Below are 16,754 nucleotides of genomic sequence, written 5' to 3'. Positions count from 1 at the left end.
TCTGCACATGCTGCGCCGGAGTTCCTTGCCTGCTCCAACCTGCTCCACCACCGCTGAGGGGAAGACCATCCATAAGTATCCATAAGGTACTGAGCCTGTGTATGTGCGTGCCAGTATCTAGACATTGATTGACACTATCTCGCACAAGACTTTGGTACTGCGCACGAACGGAGATACGAATGTTTATTTACAAACATTTTAACAATGTGTAACATTTGTAGTCTGTGGCGTTGGTTAGCTTCGCATGCTTAACAATTGATTATATAACGAGTCGTACAAATAACATGTATAATTCATTATTTGCTGGCTACTCACACAGTGCTCAGTCTCTTCGTGCGGTACATCAACCCATATTGTGTGTTCAACTCCCACCTTTTACACTAGCAGATGACACTAAATGTTGTTACTATGTGTTCCCATCCTGTGAGTCTCTATTAGTAACCTAACATCTAAGTTCCATCAAGACTATTTGCTAGCTCCTTTCGGCCTGTACAAATGCATTGCTTCACATTGTTCTTTGGTTCCATCAACAATGTGGACAAATTGCTAGGTATGTCTGTGCAGTAACATCTGTTTGTTCAAAACATGCTCCTTTTTACACTAAACTAACATGCATGCCTGTTAGTATTCTGATCTAGATGGCAATCTTTTTGACTTCAATCACGTCCACATTTCCTGACGGTCTTACTACCGTTCCTAGCTGGTCCCCTTTTACCACAGCCATCTATGCCGTCACCTTTATTTTTGTAAGACTCCTGATAGCTTTCTTTGATGTTGGCACCTCTGCTCTAGCCGTAGATATCATTCTTCTAGAGATCCAGATCTCACCCCCCAAGCCGTGGACTCTAATTAATACCTTGCAGCCTACCATGCCCACCTCTACCACTTTACACCATTGGATAAAGCCAACCAAATTCCTGCCACCCCTTAAGCCGCCTACAACCATCAGACCTACCAAATTCCTGCCACAGTTACATTTTGGAGCTAATTACCCAAATACAGGTGTCTCCCCTCCTGTTGGAGCTCACTGTACCCTAACTCCTAACCAATGGATTCAGCATTTCGCTACTAAACCTGTACCAAACCTACCATGTTTTACCTCGCCAAGAAACGACAGGCTTGGTTCGAGATTTAATAAAACCCACTCACTATCTACCAGCCTTCTTCACAAACCTAGTCAATTCTCGTCCCAGAAGAATTCCACATAAAAGATTAACAAGGCCAAAAAAATGGGTTGGTCAGAGGAACGCTCCTCCTGACCCTAACCTCTCAAACATTAGATCCCTGCAGATCAAAGGTGCTCTGATCAATGCGAGATCCATGGTAGCACACGATGTAGACATAGCCAACCTGATCACTTCCAAACAACTGGACCTCCTAGCAATAAAAGGGACGTGGCTCCATGCAGCTGATGGCCTTCCCTCTTACTTGCTATCACGGATAATTGCACTATCCGGAGATTAGATAGAGAATCTTCCAGAGGCGGCAGCATTGCTTTCATTGCTAAGTCTAGTTTGCGACCCAGAGTATCTACACATCCTCCTGTCACGTCATGCGAACTGATGACAGTGAAACTACCTCTCACCAATTCTCGTACCTTAACCACGCACCTGATATATAGACCTCCCGGCCCCATTGGCTCTTTTGAGGAAGACTTTACATCCATACTCTCTGCTAATACTAAACCCACCTCGCAAATTCTAGGTCTAGGAGATTTTAATCTTGGCCTCAACGACCCTAATGATCAGCATGCCCTGGAACTGACTAATTCCCTAGGCCTCACGCAAAGGGTCAATCAGCCTACACACGTAAAAGGCAGAACCCTAGACTGGGTAGCCAACCTCAACTGTGAGACAGTAATAACGTCCATTGAACCTTACACTTGGACAGACCATTATTTACTGACCTTCACTATCCAAGATAGCCTACCGCCCATCAGGACTAACTTTCTACCCCCTCCACTCCTCATCAGGAATAAACGTAACATTACAGTGGACAAGCTAAGGCCCCATTTCCTCCCTATTTTAAACCCTCTGCCTTCTACTTCAGACCCAGCAAAGTTAGTACATTTATACAACTCTACTATCACCCAAGCTATAGACAATATTGCACCTCTTAAAATGTGCAAAGGCAAACCTAGAGCCCACCTGAATTCTTGGTTTACACCTAAACTCAAAGCCCTTAGGGTAGAAAAAAGGAAAGTTGAATCCTTGTGGAAAAATCCCCCAACTGTGGCTAAGAAAGATAACTTACTGAAAATCACAGCTCAATACAAATCGGAAATCCTACATACTAAGCGTCATACTTACAATGATAGGATCAACAAAGCCAGCCCTAGCACTAGAGAACACTGTGCCATCCTAAGAGAAATGGAATCCCGATCCCCCCAACGGACTCCTGTAATAAGGATAGAACCTGGTGTACCAAAATTCAAAATGCATTGTCCAATAAGTTTTGTCTCCTCCAAAATAAAATAGCAGCAAAAAAACATAACCTTTCTAATCTAGGCACCTAGTTGCCAGGGAAGGGAGATACCTACCCGGCCTCTATAATCAAAGAAGCTGCCAGAGACTTGGACCCCTTCATTTTCACTCTTTTAAACTCTTCATTTCAAATGTGCACCGTGCGCACTAACCTTAAGGACGCTTGGGTCCTTCCTTTCTTAAAGAAACCCTCCATGGACCCAAGTATCCCAACTAATTATAGACCCATTACAACAGTCCCTTTTCTATTAAAGATAATCGATATAACTGGAGATTAACAATCTACTAGGGCTCCGGCATTCTGGCTTCAGAACTCAGCATGGCACAGAAACGGCTTTGATTTACCTGAAGAAGCAAATTGACTAACTTTACAGACAATGGTAAACTGGCCCTCCTACTCCTGTTAGACCTGTCAGCCACATTTGATTTGGTGAATAACAAAGTGCTCTGCAAGCATCTGTCTACAACTGCCCACTTCTCCCCGGAAGCAACAGCCTGGATTCAATCCTTTTTGAATAATAGGTCTATGAGAGTGTTCCCACCCTCGGCCTCTGCAGACCCTCCACCAATAACATGTGGAGTACTGCAAGGATCTTGTGTATCGCCCATGATGTACAATGTCTTCACCAAGCCACTGTTTGATGACTTAGATCATCTGGTTGTCACCTACACCCACACCCTCATATCTCTGACCAGCAATTATGATACGGACCTGGCCTTAGTTAACAAAATCTATCTTATCATTCAGGCCTGGATGGCCTCAGACGGCCTGTGTCTGAACGATGATAAGACTGAGCTCTTGCTCCTAGGAGCATCGGCCAATCTTAACAAACTCAGCAATCACTACCTTTCATTTAACAACGAAGGTATTGACATTAAAGTGGCAAAGGAGGTAAAAACCTTAGGTTTCTACTTAGACTCAGCCTTGAACATGCGCAAGCAAGTTAACGCCACAGCCTCAGCGACAGCATACACTTGCAAGCTGATCCATGCCTGTAAACCTTTCTTATGTACAGAGTTGCATTACCCTAGCGAGAGCATTAATTCTCTAGAAACTTGACTATTGCAAAGCACTTTACCTAGGTGCAAGCAAATATATTGTCATCAAACTTCAAATATTACAGAACAATGCACTTAGAACAGCGCTTAATATTCCAAGAAGACAACACATCTCGGAAGCTAGACAGAAGAATAATTGGCTTTCAGGCAAGGACAGAATACATTTCAAAACTGTCTCCCTTACTCACAAATGCCTAACCGATTCAGCACCTAAATACTTAATGGAGAAAATTGTCAAAAATACATCGACATGCCCTTTCGAGGACTTCGAACTCTTTTCGCCTAAAGGTCCCCAGATTTAAACTGAAAAAAAGCAGGGGTTAGCAGCTTTCCTGTTATGGCTGCCCAGCTGTGGAATTCCCTACCTACAACTTTAAGAGCAGACCAGTCCTTCTTTAGCTTTAGGAAAAGTACCAAAAGTTGTCTCTTTACTAAGGATTCATGACTGTCTATAGTACGCCTTGTTTAGGACTTGTCAGATTGATACACTGTTTGTATCTCTGTAAATTGCATTTTGTATATACCTTATGTTTTATATTGTTTATTTTCTTGTCTAAATAATGTAACAATAGCCTGTAACTAATTTACTTTGTACTTGATCCTATATGCAACGTATACACTGAAAATTACCTGTAACGCGCCTAGATACCTTCGAGTTTGGAGCGCTGTATAAATAAACAAAAAAACATTACTCCATGAACACCTCAACATTCTGTTAAAACGCAGCTATACCGCACGGGAATCGGCCTAGCTGCACATATAAGCGTCCTACACACGCCTAACACAGCCCAGATCCCAGTCTTGGTGACCATCTGCCAGACTGCACACATTCAACTGATACCAAACACCACCACACCTAATGCTAGGATGCAGCTACCATCAGGCAATCGCATCAGCTGCGCACATAATCGGTGCACCCAAGCACCATATGACACATTTCTCTCTCAACTGACCTGGACTACGGTCCCCGAGGGCGTTCAACCTACCAGCTCTTTGAGGTCATACCAATGATACATAGAGCGCTAGATAAATGCCAAATAACATAACATAACATAACTACTGCTGCCAAACTCATAATGAAGGCTCAACTCTTTTTAGCATGACCAGTGTTTTGGTGACATGTGAATGGACTGAAAAGGCATCCTCCAATAACCACTGAATGTTAATCCTACTGTTGCCTGGATATACACCCTCATCCATACTTAGAATGTGGCGTTAAGCACCCGCTCCAAGGGCTGGAACGGGTGGTAACGGCCCAGCAGCCCGAGTTATAGGCCCAAGTGAAGCGAGGGCCTAAAACGAGGGCACTGGGAAATTACCACCCATTCCAGCCCTTGGAACGGCTGCTTAACGCCATTAGCAACTGTCACAAGGGCTGGGATGGGGCTATTTAAAAGTCCCGTTCGTGGAAGGAAAATACTGTTCAAAGATGGCCACCATGAAAAGGGAAGGCGGGGCAGGGAGCCCCTCTTCCCTTTCCATGTCGGCCTTTGGGAGCTGAGAGGAAGGAGCGGCTGTGGCAGTTGCACTAACTGATGCCAAAATGAGGTAAGTGGGGGGGTGGAATGATTACAAAAAAGGGGTGAATGGGGTTGGGGGAAGATGGCATGAGGGGGAACCAGCCGTCAGGCAGCTTGGAACACAGGTTGAGATTGTTGGTTTCAGCCTCTCATTCCTAACCACCTGAGTGGCTGGCTCCCCACATCAGGGTGCTAATGGCAATTAAGGCCATCTGGATTGGTGTTTCCTAACAGGTATGTACAGCAACTGTTCGCTGTCCCAGCCCAACCGGTCTTTCAGAGACATCTCTCTATTGGGAGATGTCCTGATTTTCCTACAGTGAATCCTTCCCTTATCCCGGTAAAGATAAAAATACATCACATTATTTGAAAACGCTTTATTAGGAAAATTATGTTCTTTAAAAACACTAATGTTTACTAAAAAAAAAGTCTGCATTGCTCTTAGTTAGTGACTGCAAGCGAGAATGCTACCCACTCCAAAAACAGGGCCAAGTATTTCAGGAGACAGTTCTGAAAACTCAATTTCCGCCTTATTTTCATTGTCCTGAGCAAAACTAAAACAGGTCACAGCAGCACACCGCGAACGTCTTTAACAATGTTGTCTTCTTAGGCAGCTTTCTTCAAACATTCATGGTGGCTCTTAACTGCGAGACTATAATAATCATTTTGTCTAGTGGTTCATTGTATTTAATGATCAAGGTCACATGTGAAAAGTGCATTTGTTACAAAATTCTCTGAGAGCTTAATAAGGAAGTGACTGGTCGCGTCAACAGTTTGGAAGATATAAACAGCCGGTTTCGGCTCCTTTTCATCAGTTATTTCTGACTTCGTTTTCGTCTTTGGCAGGTAACATATATTGACACTGTCTACTCTTCAATGGCACCATCTCCAAAGTTGCCCAGTATGTTGCCACCATTTAGCTTTATAGGCTAATAATTTCAGGGTCGGGGTTGCTGTGATCCCATTTAACTCCTCAAATGTCTCGTCGGAATCAGCCCTCTAACTCAAACCAGAAAAAGAAAGAGGCCACCGCCAACTCAGTCGGCAGCGAATGAGCCACAAAAAGCCACTAAATGTGTCAATGAATGAATTAAATAATGAGAGTCTCTTTTTGGTGGACAACACATAAAATAAGCGGGCCTTTACCATTGTAGTAAGTGCCTTGCTTCTCCTTTTTCTGGTTTGTTTTCTTTTCTCTCTTCTGTTCCACCCACTTTTTCTCCTCCCACGTCTCTCTCTTTCCTCCCACATAAAGTGTTTAGACTGCCCATATTGTATTTGTTCCTTTATTCTTGTATATGTATTCCCATTTCAATTAAAAACAAAAACTCATGAAAAAAACATGAACGGCAACCTTCAGTTCTCAGGCGAAGACGGAGCAGATAAACCCAACACATAACAGTTCTCTCGCTTGCCAGCATGGATGACTTCACTAGCTATGCCGCAAGTCCCCGCAAGCATTCTTAAACCCACCAAAAGAACACTAGTCTGGCAGAGTATGCCGGATACAAGAATGAAGCTCTCACCAGGAAAGCTTGCATGACCCGAGTGGCTTCAAAGAGAGCTTCATTTTCTAGCCAAGGTGTCCCGAAAATGTGCAGCCATCTCCTCCACCCACGCCCAGCCCAAGGTGGCATCGTTAATATCCACGATGGGAAGTTTGTGACAGAGTGTGGATGGGCGGATTGTGCAAGGCAGTGTGAAAATGCACTGACTTTGTGAGCAGCACTGGCATGTCTACTAAGTGTGTTGCAGGCTTCGGCAGTAGCATTCACCGAAACACCACATATCGAAAAGTAAAAAGTGACAATTTCTGAAAATTGCAATGACATGTAAGGCCAAGCAACCCATGCAAATAAGATATGTGTTGTGGGCTTCACATCATTCTGTGCACTAGGAGCCATGTGTGTTGTGGCATGAACTCTCACTGAGCATCACCACCCACCATCATCTACAATGTACCATCTATTCCAAGCGCGTGTAGCTGCACAAGCGAAGGAGGCACCTGAACATTCGAAATGGCATTCAAAACATTACACATGCCAGTGTTTACATTGCCTGTTTGATACCAAGAGCTTAGAAACCTCTGGGTATTAAGCGCGTTATAAATAAATAAATAACCTATCACATCATTGACTTTCAGTGAAAAGCCAAATATCGGATGCATCCAAAAGCTGATGCTCCTTTGAGGTCTTCCATCTTGAGTGTGATAGGTCAGGGGCCAGTGTCTGCCACAGTTTAGACAAACACGAAGATCATTTGCCTCAACTAGAACATCTGGTAACTGATAGTGCTTGTTTTAGTCAAAGTATTGCACTCAACATTGACCATTGTCCATTGTTCATGCCACACACCTCATGATGTCACATCACAAACAAAGGACCCATGCTGGGGATCAGCTGTGATTTGGTAAGAACGTAGATTACAGTAATCTGAACCAACAGGACATATACTCATGAGTTCTGATACATGCACAGAGCCTTGTAACAGAAGAGGGGCCATTGCTACTACTCAATGTATCCTCCTCAGCTGCCATTACCAGAAGAGGGGACCGAATTCAGATCTGATGAATATGTATGCCCAACTGGTGCCATCCTGCTTGCCACTCTTTTTCACCACTTAGCAAGCCCCGCCCAACTGGTGCCTTCCTGCCTGCCGCTCTTTTTCACCACTTAGCAAGCCCTGCCCACCTGGTGCCTTCCTGCTTCCCGCTCTTTTTCGCCACTTAGCAAGCCACGCCCACCTGGTGCCTTTGTGCTTGCTGCTCTGTTTCCCTACTTAAGGAGCCCTCCAGCTTCTTTTCCTTTGCAGATGGGGAGCAGGTACAAGTGGATCTAGGTCACCTGGCCTAAGCCCCGCCCACCTGATACCTTCCTGCCTGCTGCTCTTTTTCACCACTTAGCAAGCCCCGCCCACCTGGTGCCTTCCTTCACCATCACTGTCTTGTGGCCAATGCTGGATTTGACTTTTATGGACTTCATTCATTCACGGTGCGTCACTCTTTCTCAACTCTCACGCTGGACTTCCTTTGCATCTTCTACTCATGGTGACCCTGAATCATGCTGTTCCCATCTTCATCTTGTAGCCTGGCTTGCAACATTATGTGTTACTACTGACTTCTGCAATTGTATTCGCTCTCCACTCTTGCTTCTCCACTCTTTTTGACTGCTTACTCTCTTTTCTCTCCTCCTTTCCCTTCTCCCTTTTCCTATCTCCTCCCCTTACTTTATTCTATGCACTTACTCTATAAGAATTGTCCCTGGACCTAATATGATAGCAACCTCGTCTGTTTCCTCCACCCTGCCATTACTGTTTTTTTCCTCCACACCACCCCTCCAGCACTATCTGAAATTTTCTCAGGCCTAGTACGATAGTCGCTTGTTTTGTTCCTCCCCTCACATTCTGCACCCCTCTCCCTCACCATTTGTTTTTCTCCAGCTCTACCAGAAATGTCGTCAGGCCTAGTCTGTTTCCATTTCCATCCCACTCTCCCCCTCCCTTCCTTATCTATGTCTTAGCTCTTGCACTATCTGAAATGTCGTCAGGCCGAGTACGATAGTTAATTTCGCATCCTTACTGTTCATGGCCTGTAAGAATGTGGTTGTATTTTCCCTTGTTCCTTCCCTTGCCTTGAAGCGCTTTGAAACACATTGTGTATAGGCACTATATAAATAAACTATCATATCATATCTTTCGCAATCTATACCTTCAAAGCCTGAATTGAATTTGACAGAGGCCTTCTTCCCATTATTGCCTATAAAATCACATGCCCCAGAACCATCCCTTTTGGAAGCAACAAAAGAGCTTCAGGACATTAATCATAAAGAACTGGACCCGGAATACTCTAGGACTCGTGTGGAAGAATTTACTACCACGCTTGAGGCTGAAGAAAGCCAATTGCCATACAAAGGCGGTCTATAGGAACATAAATATATTGTTTTTGAGGGCTGCCTGCTGGATATTCTAAAGAAGCTGCAATTCACCACATTGGCACAGGGTACTGCTTGTGGAAAACCACTGATGGATTTTAAGAGAAGTAATTGGAATCAACTTGACAGTACATGTGGGGATGAACAGTGCAGCCTTTCTTTGCTCAACCACTCTTAGGAAATGATACAGCTGGCAATCTGCTAAATTCATGTGCACTTTTATTCAGCAGTTTAACATTCTGTAAAATCCTGACTCCCTGTAACATTTTTGGACTACAGTTCATGTTAAAGAACAACTACTTCAGATGCCAGAGAAAATCCCACTTCCCTGCAATAAATGATACATGGTGACAGGAGCAGGCAGCATTGGACAATGCTGTCTCAGGAAAAAGTCTGTGGCTGGCACGTGACGGTCAGTGAGACAGTCCAGCATTCAGTGCAAAATACTGCAATTATTTCAGGACTTGTGCACAATATAAAATGTCAGTTCCTTGGGGGTCCATGCCGCAGAATGCACTTCCCTGGTTGCGATGGAGAGGCTTGGTTTAGTTGTATCCATAGGGCGTCTTCAGTCTAGAGCTTTAGAGATCGAGCTTTTAGCCACTGACGCAGGACTGTCCTTAAGGGCAGAACCAAAATGAGTATATAAGTGTTTTTAAAATTGGGGCTAGGGGCATTTCTGTAGCCAGCAAAGACATGTTTTCTTACTATGGCGTACCACTTTATACTGGATTGAAGGGCACAGACAACATGATGATTGTTCTTACATATGGGGGAGGGTGGAATTCGTGTAGCTAGTAAACAACATGTGTTCTTACTATGGGATGGCATTTTATACTGACTTTAAAGGCAAAACCGACATGATGATTGTTCTTACATGTGGGGGACGTTTGTGCTGCCACCAAAGAAATGTTTTCTTACTGTGGCATGGCGCCCTACATTGGCGGTAAGGGCAAAGCCAAGATGAATGTCCTTACATATGGAGTGGCATTTGTGTAGCCAGTAAAGACATGTTTTCTCACTGTGGCATTGCATTTTATACTGGCGTTAACAGCAAAGCCATCCTCATGGGTGTTCTTACATGGGGAGTTTGGCTTTGGAGCAGCCAGCAAAGACGTGTTTTCTTATTCATGGCTTGTTTTTATTTTCTTGGCACAAAGGGCAAGACCAACATGATGAGCGTTCTTACATGGCCATACTGGCCTACATTGGTGGAACCAGTCTAAGCTTTTTTTTGCTATGACATGAAATTGTTTACTGGTTTTGAGGGCAAAGCCAAATGGAGTATGCTCTTATGTGGAGATAATGGCATATAGTTGCAACGCCAGCATGGACCTGGTTTCTTATATCAATACTGGCATAATGGGCAAAGTAAAAATGAGTATGTTCTTATGTGGGAATCCTGACATATATTGGTGCAGCTAGCATGGATATGTACTGGCGCAGTTAACATGAAAATGTGTTTGAAATACTCATGTGCACTGTTGGTGACTTGGCATCTAATGGATTTTTTAACGTCTTAACCTACAAAACTGTTTATAGGCTGTGTGGATTATTACTCAATTATTCCTAGATATGTGCTGTAAAATGCACCATTTTAACCCATTATTTAAAAAACAATTTCGGGGGAGAATCCCTGTTTCCCCCAACACCCTTTGCTGGGCTCGGGGGTCCCTGGCTACACTTGGTCGCTCACGCATATTAATCGGAAATATTTACGCCCCTCCAATTAAAAGCATTCACTGGTCGCCACTGGACCTTTCTTCAAAACGCCACGAGGCAGACCCCAAGAATGACATGTCGAATGGATTTGGAGACATTGGCACAAACACATCAAAGACATTTTTCTTTTTAACTCTCATTTCTAGAGCCAGTTGGATAAAGAATGTGAAGGATGATAAACGAATCATGTTATGCTTTCTTTTGCATAATGATCACTGTCTGAACAGTTATTTACTAACAGTGGTGTATTATTCCAAGTACACAATAATACAAACCCTTACATTACAGTACTGTGTTGACTGCTGTAATTACTTTATAAATGATATTTTTTTAAAACACATTTAGAGATGAAGGCAAAGTGATGGGCATTGATAGGCAGCGCGTCTTCCACATTTACGTGACATCACATGATGGCATAAATACCTTTAGAGCATGTATTCTTAGGGCGGCCTCAGGCATCACCAGCAGGGGTGCTAACCCCGGGTTTGTGCAGCTGGGGCAGATGCACGCACCTGTGTGACTGTTAGGTATCACAAGATGGCCATGGGGAACACGGGTTGGCCGCAATGATAAGTGCATCGAAATGTAGGCGCTGCTCTGTCAGAAACACATAATACATCTCTATGAGGTGCAGAGAACTGGTGATTGATGGGGGAAGAGGGCGTGGCCATTCAGAGTCCTTCTTCTTACTGCCCCCCCCCCACACCACCAGTAATCAGTCTCGACTTCATTCCTTTTCACTTCTAACTCCTAGGTTCTCCCTCTTGATATCTGATCTTGTTCCTTCTTTTCTCTCTTCCAAGCTCGCCTTAAGTAGTACTTACTTTCTTCATAATGTCTACTCCTGCGATTTCATTTTTTATTTATACGGTCTATATTTTTTAAACGCTTTGGCGTAAAGCGAGAAAGATTCCAATCAAGTACAAATACAAACTAATGGATTAATGTTTAGGAGACAGAGGACCAATCTATATCCTTCTTCCCTAAAGTCTCACTCTATGCTGGATAAGGGGGAAATTATGTAGCAGTCAGACATACTACCACTCTCATCACGAGTTTGGCTGTTAACCCTTATGGGAAATGGGGAATTCCTGAATGAGCCCAATGGGGAATGGGGAAAAACCGTTCTGCCAAACCCTTGATCCGGCGCTAATAGCGTCAGGGGGGTTGGCGGTATCTCTATTAGCCCCAGATACCGCCCAACTCGAGATGAGGCCATATGTATTAATGTATATATTTTTCACATTCAACAGAGAGCACAGCTAACAATGAGAGGTAGCTGGGCACTGCACTAAAGCACATTAATGATAAAAAATCTAACAACAGCAAAAGAAATGTCAGGAGGTAACTTCTTGGCTTTCAAACATGGAAGGGGTTACTGGAAAGGAGAGAAGCAGACAAGGAGGATACAAGGAGATGGGAAAATTGGCAGTAAGGAGACATTTTGAGAGAAGACTCACTTTAAATAGAGATGGTATGTCGAATAGGACAGATATTCGACCAATACAAATGAATTACACATCAAATCAAACAGAAATTGTCAGTCATAAAATAATCATAAAATAGAAATTCTCTTCAGGTCAGTAAGCCTCCCACGGAAGGAACTGCGTGAAAGATAGGTCTTTAGGCTTTACAGAGATCAGAATGTTTGGCGCATAATTATGTTTCTAATGGAGGGAAATTCCATAAATCCCACTTATGAGCAGCAGCCAAAGCTTCAAGGGAATAAGGTTTCACGGGACACTGTGCTTCCGTGCATGGGTTTTACAGATTAGTGCATGAGTTTGCTATTACATGCTGTATCCTCCTATTGTGACATCACACCAGTGGGATGTGAAAGCCAGAGTTTAGAGGTGTGACTTCAGAGCAGGGGTATCGAGAATGCTCCCAGCCTCCCCCGTGCCATCTCATACCCGCAGGAAGCACACATCACCATCTGTCCAGCTCCGCCGCGTTGGCTGTGCTGGGCAGGATAACTCTGACACTGAGAGGACGCCTGCTCCGTTACAGGATGGCTCTGCTCCCTTACAGCATGGCTCTGCTCCGTTACAGCATGGCTCTACTCCGTTACAGGATGGCTCTGCTCCCTTACAGCATGGCTCTGCTCCGTTACAGCATGGCTCTGCTCCGTTACAGCATGGCTCTGCTCCGTTACAGGATGGCTCTGCTCCCTTACAGCATGGCTCTGCTCCGTTACAGCATGGCTCTGCTCTGTTACAGGATGGTTCTGCTCCGTTACAGCATGGCTCTGCTCCCTTACAGCATGGCTCTGCTCCGTTACAGCATGGCTTTGCTCCGTTACAGGATGGCTCTGCTCCCTTACAGCATGGCTCTGCTCCGTTACAGCATGGCTCTGCTCCGTTACAGGATGGCTCTGCTCCGTTACAGCATGGCTCTGCTCCCTTACAGCATGGCTCTGCTCAGTTACAGCATGGCTCTGCTCCATTACAGCATTGCTCTGCTCCGTTACAGGATGGCTCTGCTCCGTTACAGTATGGCTCTGCTCCGTTACAGGATGGCTCTGCTCCGTTAAAGCATGGCTCTGCTCCGTTACAGCATGGCTCTGCTCCGTTACAGCATGGCTCTGCTCCGTTACAGCGTGGCTCTGCTCCGTTACAGGATGGCTCTGCTCCGTTAAAAAGAGGAGCTGAGGCCTGTCAGTGTAGCTGACCTGCGGCTCCCGTGCTGTCACGGTGCACTGCTGCACTTGGCACTTGGCAATCAACCCCAGACTGTCCGAGGCACGCTGATGAGCCACGGGCCTGCTCATTGACAGCCCTGGAGCCCTAGCCCTGTTACAGTGACAGCTCTGTCATCAGCTAGGGCAGCAGGGAGAAGAAGGGAGTGGGGCATTTGAGGGTGGTGATCGAGTTTGGCAGCATAACCTTTCCTGTGCATCATCGGCCCAGATCTAGTGAAACAGTGCCTCTGCCCGTCCCTATATGGCCAACAGCAACCTATGGAATAACCCCTCCACCCAATGGCAGCCATCATTGTGGCAAAGATGTAGGAGCCGCAGCCATGTTATGGGAGATGGTGCAGAAGAACCAGTGACTGTCTAGCAAGCAGACAAGTGCCCAAAAGGCTGTGCAGGCATGATGCAAGTCGCTGCCTGGCATAATGCCAGTGGGATGTGACAGCCAGAGTTTAGAGTGTGACTTCAGAGCAGGGGTATCGAGAATGCTCCTAGCCTCCCCCGTGCCATCTCATACCCGCAGGAAGCACACATCACCATCTGTCCAGCTCCACCGCGTTGCCTGTGCTGGGCAGGATAACTCTGACACTGAGAGGACGCCTGCTCCGTTACAGGATGGCTCTGCTCCCTTACAGCATGGCTCTGCTCCGTTACAGCATGGCTCTGCTCCGTTACAGGATGGCTCTGCTCCGTTACAGGATGGCTCTGCTCCGTTACAGCATGGCTCGGCTCCGTTACAGGATGGCTCTGCTCCCTTACAGCATGGCTCTGCTCCGTTACAGCATGGCTCTGCTCCGTTACAGGATGGCTCTGCTCCCTTACAGCATGGCTCTGCTCCGTTACAGCATGGCTCTGCTCCGTTACAGCATGGCTCTGCTCCGTTACAGCATGGCTCTGCTCCGTTACAGGATGGCTCTGCTCCGTTACAGGATGGCTCTGCTCCGTTACTGCATGGCTCTGCTCCGTTACAGGATGGCTCGGCTCCGTTACAGCATGGCTCTGCTCCGTTACAGCATGGCTCGGCTCCGTTACAGCATGGCTCTGCTCCGTTACAGCATGGCTCGGCTCCGTTACAGGATGGCTCTGCTCCGTTACAGCATGGCTCTGCTCCGTTACAGGATGGCTCTGCTCCGTTACAGCATGGCTCGGCTCCGTTACAGGATGGCTCTGCTCCGTTACAGCATGGCTCGGCTCCGTTACAGCATGGCTCTGCGCCGTTACAGCATGGCTCGGCTCCGTTACAGGATGGCTCTGCTCCGTTACAGCATGGCTCTGCTCCGTTACAGCATGGCTCTGCTCCGTTACAGGATGGCTCTGCTCTGTTACAGGATGGCTCTGCTCCGTTACAGCATGGCTCTGCTCCGTTACAGGATGGCTCTGCTCCGTTAAAGCATGGCTCTGCTACGTTACAGGATGGCTCTGCTCCGTTACAGCATGGCTCTGCTCCGTTACTGCATGGCTCTGCTCCGTTACAGGATGGCTCTGCTCCGTTACAGCATGGCTCTGCTCCGTTACAGCATGGCTCTGCTCCGTTACAGGATGGCTCTGCACCGTTAAAAAGAGGAGCTGAGGCCTGTCAGTGTAGCTGACCTGCGGCTCCCGTGCTGTCACGGTGCACTGCTGCACTTGGCACTTGGCAGTCAACCCCAGACTGTCCGAGGCACGCTGATGAGCCACGGGCCTGCTCATTGACAGCCCTGGAGCCCTAGCCCTGTTACACTGACAGCTCTGTCATCAGCTAGGGCAGCAGGGAGAAGAAGGGAGTGGGGCATTTGAGGGTGGTGATCGAGTTTGGCAGCATAACCTTTCCTGTGCATCATCGGCCCAGATCTAGTGAAACAGTGCCTCTGCCCGTCCCTATATGGCCAACAGCAACCTATGGAATAACCCCTCCACCCAATGGCAGCCATCATTGTGGCAAAGATGTAGGAGCCGCAGCCATGTTATGGGAGATGGTGCAGAAGAACCAGTGACTGTCTAGCAAGCACACAAGTGCCCAAAAGGCTGTGCAGGCATGATGCAAGTCGCTGCCTGGCATAATGCACACCCTGCAGTATGTCATTTAGGTGCGTTTAGCTACCTGAGATCCCAAGTACCCATCACGTGCATGCCTTGTACTTTGATCTCAAACACCTGCTCCACACCTCCTCTCTCTGCGAACATATCTCCTTCTTTCCCTTCTCATACTATATGTTTGCTGGTGATACTAAAACCTTCTTCCCCTTCGCCCTTAGCTGCCCTCAAGTATCCCTGACTGCCAATTACCTAGGCTCCACTCGAGGGCCTTCTCTGCCCGGTGCTCCCCTCCCCTATAACTGAATCAATCTTTCTCCAAGCCTCCAATGTCACTCACCTTATCCCCTCTCTGCTATATCCCTTTCCCAGGACCCGATTAGCCCCTGCCAGAAGGATTGTAAACTAGGGCTTCTCCGACTGCAAGCAGAAACGTCAACACTCTGCCACCTCCACTGCTAAGGCTACCAGGCTTAGCCTTCTCAACATCCATTATCTGCACCCATCTCACATTTCACTTGAACAAAATGCTCATTGCCACCCTGGTCTTCAGCAGGCCAGATTATTGATCCAACCTCCTCGTGGGTCCCTGCCTCTTTGCCTTTGTTCCACTATCAATGTATTGAACTGTTCTACTCATACTTTCCACAGCTTCTCAGGAGCCTTGCCCGCCACCATTCTCCTCCTCTAAGAGAGGCAGCATCCATGCATCCATGCATCCATGCAGAATCACTTCCTATGCACCTTCTATCTTCTTGTTTTTAAATCCATCCATTGGCTAGTTAGGCTCTCAAGCTTTGCTCTGCCTTACCATTCCTCCTCCACCCTGTGCTGCTTACTCTGTTCACTCCAATACCCTCCTGGCTCCCCATCACTTGAACTCCCTTCCTGCAGAGCTTGAGGACAGTCCAACGGGAACTGGCTGTAAGGTTGCCTTCTGGGTGGGAGCTCCAGAGACCTAGAGTGCTTTCATCCCCTCAAAGATCACTAAACACTGTCTCGGGAGGATAGCTCAGGGGAAACGTGCTCGCCTTGGAAACAAGACGACACAGAGCCACACAGGTTCGCTCCCCGTGTCTGCACTTTGAAACCTCTGGTTATTAAGCGCGTTATAAATACCCTATCCTATCATATCATACCACTAGATTGCCTAACCATACATGTCTGTAACTATAAAAGATGTATGTTTGTCTGTCTTGTACTGTTCCTCATACCCTTACCTGGTACAGGTGTGTAAAGCATGCAATAAATGCGGCTGCTGCCCATATGTCCTTTGTTTAGTGATTCTGGGTAAATCACATTTTATTTTTAATAAATACTACTACTTAAAAAA

General features: G+C 46.3%; 1 protein-coding gene across 8 annotated transcripts in view; it reads right to left on the bottom strand.

Moving 5' to 3' along the window:
- The window catches only part of DLGAP1 (DLG associated protein 1), a 2,039,252-nt gene that overhangs the window by 217,432 nt on the left and 1,805,066 nt on the right, over positions 1-16,754 (bottom strand). The window lies entirely within an intron of this gene.

Source organism: Ambystoma mexicanum, chromosome 5q (assembly GCF_040938575.1).
Source record: "Ambystoma mexicanum isolate Mex_15411 chromosome 5q, UKY_AmexF1_1, whole genome shotgun sequence".
In the NCBI taxonomy this organism is placed as follows: Eukaryota; Metazoa; Chordata; class Amphibia; order Caudata; family Ambystomatidae; genus Ambystoma; species Ambystoma mexicanum.
The sequence above is the reverse complement of the archived record's forward strand: the minus strand, read 5'-3'. Positions and strand labels throughout refer to the sequence as shown.